Genomic DNA, 6,286 nt, shown 5'->3' with positions numbered 1-6,286 from the left:
TCCCTTGGCCTTCCCAGCCTCCGGTGCCCCTCCTGCCGTGGCCCTCAGCTCTCCACCCCCCGTCCCCCCATGTTGTCCTGGGTCATGTTCATGCTCGTGCTCACCAGTGACTCCAACATGACAGGGATTCCCAATCCCCATCTCCAACCCCTGACTGTCCTTCTGAATTTCAGGTTTGGGTCCTGCCTCCTCAATAAAGGTCACCTCAGAGGTTCAGGCTTTTCAACTCAGCACATCCAAACGGAGCCACCATCTTCCCCAACCCCCGCACCTACAGCACTCCCCGCAGCCCTCCCACCTGTCTCCTCCCCTCTCCGCTGTCACTTCCTGTGTTGGCTGACCCCTGACCTTGGCCCCACGCTTCCCTAGCCTCAGCCAGACCGCACCTGACCAATGCACCTCTCCTGACACCAAGCCCAGGAGTCCATGACACCCTCTGAGCAAGACAAGATTCCTGCTTCCACCCTCGGCCAGGTGCTTCCTTAGCTGTCCCTGCTTCCTCCTTGCCCAGCCAGATTCCACAGCCCGACATTGTTCCCAACGTGCTTCTTTTCCTCGTTCTGTTGCTGCATTAGCCTGGCAAAATCCCAGTCCTCCTAAAGCCAGCGGTGAGCTTGCTGCACGGCTGCACCTGTGGCTGCCATGATGCTGCAAACAGGTTGACGGCAACTCCGCTCAGCTGGCCCGGCCCAGCCGCCCCACACCCTTCCCTAGGAAGTTTGAATCCCCTTGGAGCCTGGCTCCCAGACCTCTCTAGTCCTGGTGCCCTTGTCCTGCCTCCCCTCAGGCTGCAGTGCAGTAGCTGTCCCTGTTCTAGCCTCAGGCCGGCCCCCTCCGTGCCCAGAGCCATCCTTCCTCCCCCTCCTCCGGCTTTGCTCCTCCAAGAGGCCCCTCGGAATCCCCAGCAGCAAACAAACAAGTTCTGGTAACTCACCCCCCTCTCTGCCTGTGCCCCCTTCCCTCCCTTCCCACCCTACTGCTGTGAAACTCTCTCTTCTCTTAGTTTCTGTGGCAGAGACCAACTGGTACCCCAGCCGCTACGGTCCCGCCCCCCCTTCAAACAGAACCCGAATGTCTCCTCAGGCGGCCATGCTCCTGCCTGACCTCCGGCTCCCCCGGGAGTAAGAGGAGGAAGATGACGAAACTTGGTTCAACAAAACTGAAGTGTGGAGGGGCGCGGTGGGTGTCTGCGACAGCAAGGCCTCAGCCAGGCGGAGCCAGAGATGAGCGGCCACCACCTGGGCGAGTCCTCCATCCCCTGCAATCCCCTGCCGCCCTCTGGCCTGGCCTCTGGGCCGCGGCTCCTCCTGCTGCACCCCCTCCGGGGCCTGGTCTGCCAAACAGACAGACTTCTCTAAGTGCTGGAGGGGACTTCTGGGAAATCACCTTAAAGGGAAAGGGCATCCTCCATCAGCTGGCTGCCTGGAACTTCCCCCCCCTTTAATTTCTTTAACACCCCCTCCCTCCCCACACACACACACACACACTCATGCCCCCACCCTGCCTGGAACTTTTTAAAACATTTTTGTTACCAGGGATCGAACCCATAACGTTTGCATACTGGGCCGACACTCTAACCAACTGAGCGACCAACACTCTAACCAGCTGAGTATGACCGTATGATGGCTGGCCTCCACAGCTCTTGAATCGCGAGGACAAGGGCTACACCCAGGGCTGGTGGCCCTGAAGGTGACAGGAGCCAGGCTTCCAGATGACTTTGTCCAGTCACCATTCCAACCCTGGACGGCTGACGAGAGTGTTTTTTTTGTGTGTGGTTTTTGTTTTTTTTAAAATATATTTTTATTGATTTTTTACAGAGAGGAAGAGAGAGGGATAGAGAGTTAGAAACGTCAATGAGAGAGAATCATCGACCAGCTGCCTCTTGCACACCCCCTACTGGGAATGTGCCCGCAACCAAGGTACACGCCCTTGACTGGAATTGAACCCGGGACCTTTCAGTCCGCAGGCCGACGCTCTATCCACTGAGCCAAACCGGTGCGGCAAGAGTGTTTTTATCTTGTTTAAGTCACAGTAGTTTCGAGTTTTGTGCAGCCAAACTGAATCCCAATTGAAATCCTTTTTGTTTCAATCGACCCTCCGGGCCTCCCCTCCCTTCTCACTCTCTGCCGCTCCTGCCCCTCAGGCAGGCGTCCGGAGGCAGGTGTCCCCGGCGAGGCCTCTCACCTTCCTCCTCTCACTCCTTCCTTCTGCTGAAATCATTTCAGTTCCCTTGTCTTTAATCATAGGCTTGTGGCTCCAAATCTGTATACCCAGCACAGACTGGCAGAAACAGTCTTTCCTAGACACACTGCTGTCTACGAGGCTCAAGTTAGGCAAGTCATTTCAGAAGGATTGACACGCCTCCCCACCATGCCCCACTGTCCTCATCTCAGTAAGAGGCAGCACCTGATTGCTCAAACAAGCACCTACAAGCCCCCTGAGGTCTCATTCCATCACTCCCACCACCAGCAAGTCTGGATGCTCTCTCCTTGGGAATCCCTCCACCAAATACCCCCATTTCCCGTGTGTCCACACACCATCACAGCTCCTGGAGGGCCGTGTCCTGCTTCGTTCTCCGCACACCTGTTGTAAATATGTGTACAGTTCCAAAGGCAGGAGGAAGTCTGCAAAGGCTTCCCTCTGCTCTGCTGCCCTCCAGAGTCCCCTGGAGTTCTAGAAAATTCTCATTCTTCAGGTACGTCATTGGAACGGGGCTAGAAGCACCTAGATTATAAGCATAGTTTTAGGTTATTGCAAACTTTTGAAATTTAATTTTTACCCAAATAATACTCGTGATATAAAAAATTCAAATAGTGATTTAAACAGCTATTCCTTCTGATATTTATGTTCATGTTTCTGAGCTATTTCTTTGGCTCTTACCATAGAAGGGGGTTTGACTGCGGCCAATCCTCACCCTTCCCTTCTGCTAACAGTTATGGCACCACTCAGGGCGTGTAGTGTTCTGCCCTCACAACTATTGTATTATTCACAGCTAAGCCACGTGATATGCTCTGGATTTGTTTTTTTGTTTTGTTTTGTTTTGTTTTTCTCTCTTGGATTTGCTTTTTATTGTACAATTTTTTTTTTCTGGAATTTTGGCTTAATTTTCCATTTCTTGTTTTGTTTTCCATGCCACAATGCTAAATTATCCCTAAATTCCTTGAAAAACTAACAATTTCCTCCAAATACATTATCTTGGAAACAGCCTCCTACTCTATTCAGGACTCTCTGGGTTTACTGCCCAATGCCCTTTACCTCCATCCTGAGTTATCCCTTCTCTTTCTCTCTTTTGTTGGAGTTTCAAACTGCCTAGACCCCATGTCTTACTTTCATTGCCTTATTCCCGTACTTTGACATAGTTTAGGAGCTTTCTGAAAAAATGGTGCATGGCAGATAAATACAAATATCATGGCAGATAAAAAAAAAAATGGTGCATGGCAGATAAATATAAATAATCTGAAATTATTTATCCTACTCTTCTTACACTTAATAGTTTAGCTGGGTATAAAATTCTAGGTTGCAAATACATTTTAGAAATCAGACTTTTGAGGGCATTGATCCACTCTCTTCATTTCTAGTGATGCTATTGGGATGCCCAATGCTTTTGTAACGTCTAATATTTGGACCATTTTTCTTTTCTCTGGATTGTTTCTGTCCAAAGTGTTCTATTTCATAATGTTGGGGCCTGGCATGGATTAAAATTAATTGCTTTGGACACTCATATCTTCCAATCTGGAAAGTTATATCCTTAGTCCTGGAAATTTTTCTTTTAGTCTCTTGTTGAAAATTTTCTATCCCCCCTTTTCTCTTTCTGGAACTCCTGTTTATCAGATGTTGAATATTCTAGACTGATCCTTTTAATTTTCTTACACTTTATCTTCCATTATCTTTTTCTTTTTTTATTTTCTTAATTTCAACTTGCAACTCTACTGTTGAACTTATTTCCTTCATATTTTTAATCTTTTAAGAATTCTTATTTCTGAATATTTTTGTTATAGCCTCTTATACACTTAACCATGGTAAAGGTGCTATGTCAGTTATTCTCAGCCCTAGCTGCATGTCATGTGGGTAGGTTTTACAAACTAATGATGTCTAAGGATTACCTTAGGGAATATGATTTAATTTGCCTAGGGTGTGTCCCAAGCAGTTTTTTTGTTTGTTTGTTTTTTATTGGCTGTCATCTCTACTAGAAATAAGCATTTGTCATCATTTCCTGTATGTTTAGACTGAGGCTTGTTGTGTAGTAGGCATTTTCCAATCAATTGTTGAATGAATAAATGAATAAAGCACTGTTTTGTAAAGGAAGGTTGTAATATAAGAACAACTTACAAGCAATCTATTTTTGTTCATGTTTTCTCTAAATATGCCTAAAAACTTAATACCTAAAAAAATCAAACAATAGTCTTTCATGTCAAAGGTATTTAAAACTGAGAAAGTTAGCCTGGTCCATGTGGCTCAGAGGTTGAGTGTCAACCTATGAACCAGGTCACAGTTTGATTTCTGGTCAGGGCACATGCTGGGTTGTAGGCTCAACCCCTAGTACAGGGAGTGCAGGAGGCAGCGGGTCAATGCTTCTCTCTCATCATTAATGTTCTATCTCTCCCTCTTCTTTCCTTTCTGAAGTCAGTAGAAATATATTTTTACAAAACATAGAAGTTAAAATTATGAAATGTCCAATTTCACCTTGCCTTTTAGGCAGTCTTTAAAATATTCTTTGTGCCGAAACCGGTTTGGCTCAGTGGATAGAGCGCTGGCCTGCGGACTGAAAGGTCCCAGGTTCGATTCTGGTCAAGGACATGTACCTTGGTTGTGGGCACATCCCCACTAGGGGGTGTGCAAGAGGCAGCTGATCGATGATTCTCTCTTATCGATGTATCTAATTCTCTATCCCTTTTCCTCTCTGTAAAAAAATCAATAAAATATATTAAAAAAAATAAAATATTCTTTGTGAAATAGGAAGTACAAGTGTAATTATTTTCATCCCAGTTTCTGCTGTGACCTCAAGGCAATAGTGACCTCATATCAAAGAAAGGAGCTGGGCCGATGCAGGACTAAGAAGGGAGTTCAGACTTCTGCCTGACCTTTAGCCTATGCAAGAGCTGGAAGTTAGAGGACAATTTTTAGAAGCTGGTGACATCCTGTGACTTCTACTACCCATGGAGGTAAGAAGTGAGTGATTCCGCTTCACCTTGAGTGGACAGAGGGAGACCATGAGAACCAGGGAACAAAAGGAAAGTTATAAGGAGCCAGCCAAAGGGAGTGCATCATTCAAGGTAAGGGAATGACAGGGGCAGGGCACACACGCAGACGCTTCCTAGGGAATGTCCTGCTCGAAGATTTGGGGGGAAATTACTTAAAAGGTTTATTTCTATATTAAGACAAACATGGATATTTTATGGAATGGAAAACTCTTACGATCATTCATTAAAATAGGAGATTTGAAGAAATTCGCAGAGCCCTTATAAACTACATCCCTAGCCGAAACCGGTTTGGCTCAATGGATAGAGCGTCGGCTTGGGGACTGAAAGGTCCTGGGTTCGATTCCAGTCAAGGGCATGTACCTTGGTTGCGGGCATATCCCCGGTAGGGGGTGTGCAAGAGGCAGCTGATTGATGACTCTCTCTCATCGATGTTTCTAACTATCTCCCTTCCTCTCTGTACAAAATCAATAAAATATATATTTTTTTTAAATAAAAAAATAAATAAATAAACTACATCCCTATGTTCCAAGGGTACATGTTTTACTTCCCTGATACTGTTTCTGAAAACTTCACTGAAAATTTAGAAAGTATTTTGTTAGGTGGAAGAACTCACACTGTAGATGAGGTTACTTATGGGGAAAGAGAGGACAAGGAAGAGGGATTTCAAGGTTTGCACTAAAGTTTTAAATCTTTTCCCTCTGTAACAAGAAACAAGACAAAAAGAAAGACCTAATACAAATTAAATTCGTGAGGTTAAAATACCAGAGTGCTGCCTGGAGTCTCAGGGTAGCACCTTCCGGTCCCCCCGCATGAGCCAGGGGAAGTGGCATTTACCCAGGACAAGCTCATCAGGTGAACGGGACCACCCAGACTTTCTTGGGAAGGCAGTTCAGAAGAACAGACCTTTCGGAGTCAAATACCTGTGCCCCCTATCTGTGAGACCTTGGCCAAGGCGTTCTCTAGACCCCAATTTCCTCGCTTTTAAGATGGCTTTGAGATCCTGTCTGTGGGGTATTGTGAGGATATGGTATATAACACACTAGGCATATTCTGGGCACTCGACACATATCACTTCTTTCCCTTCC

The sequence above is a fragment of the Pipistrellus hanaki genome, assembly GCF_964339955.1.
Source record: "Pipistrellus hanaki genome assembly, chromosome: 6".
NCBI lineage: Eukaryota > Metazoa > Chordata > Mammalia > Chiroptera > Vespertilionidae > Pipistrellus > Pipistrellus hanaki.
Note: the sequence above shows the minus strand (reverse complement) of the source record.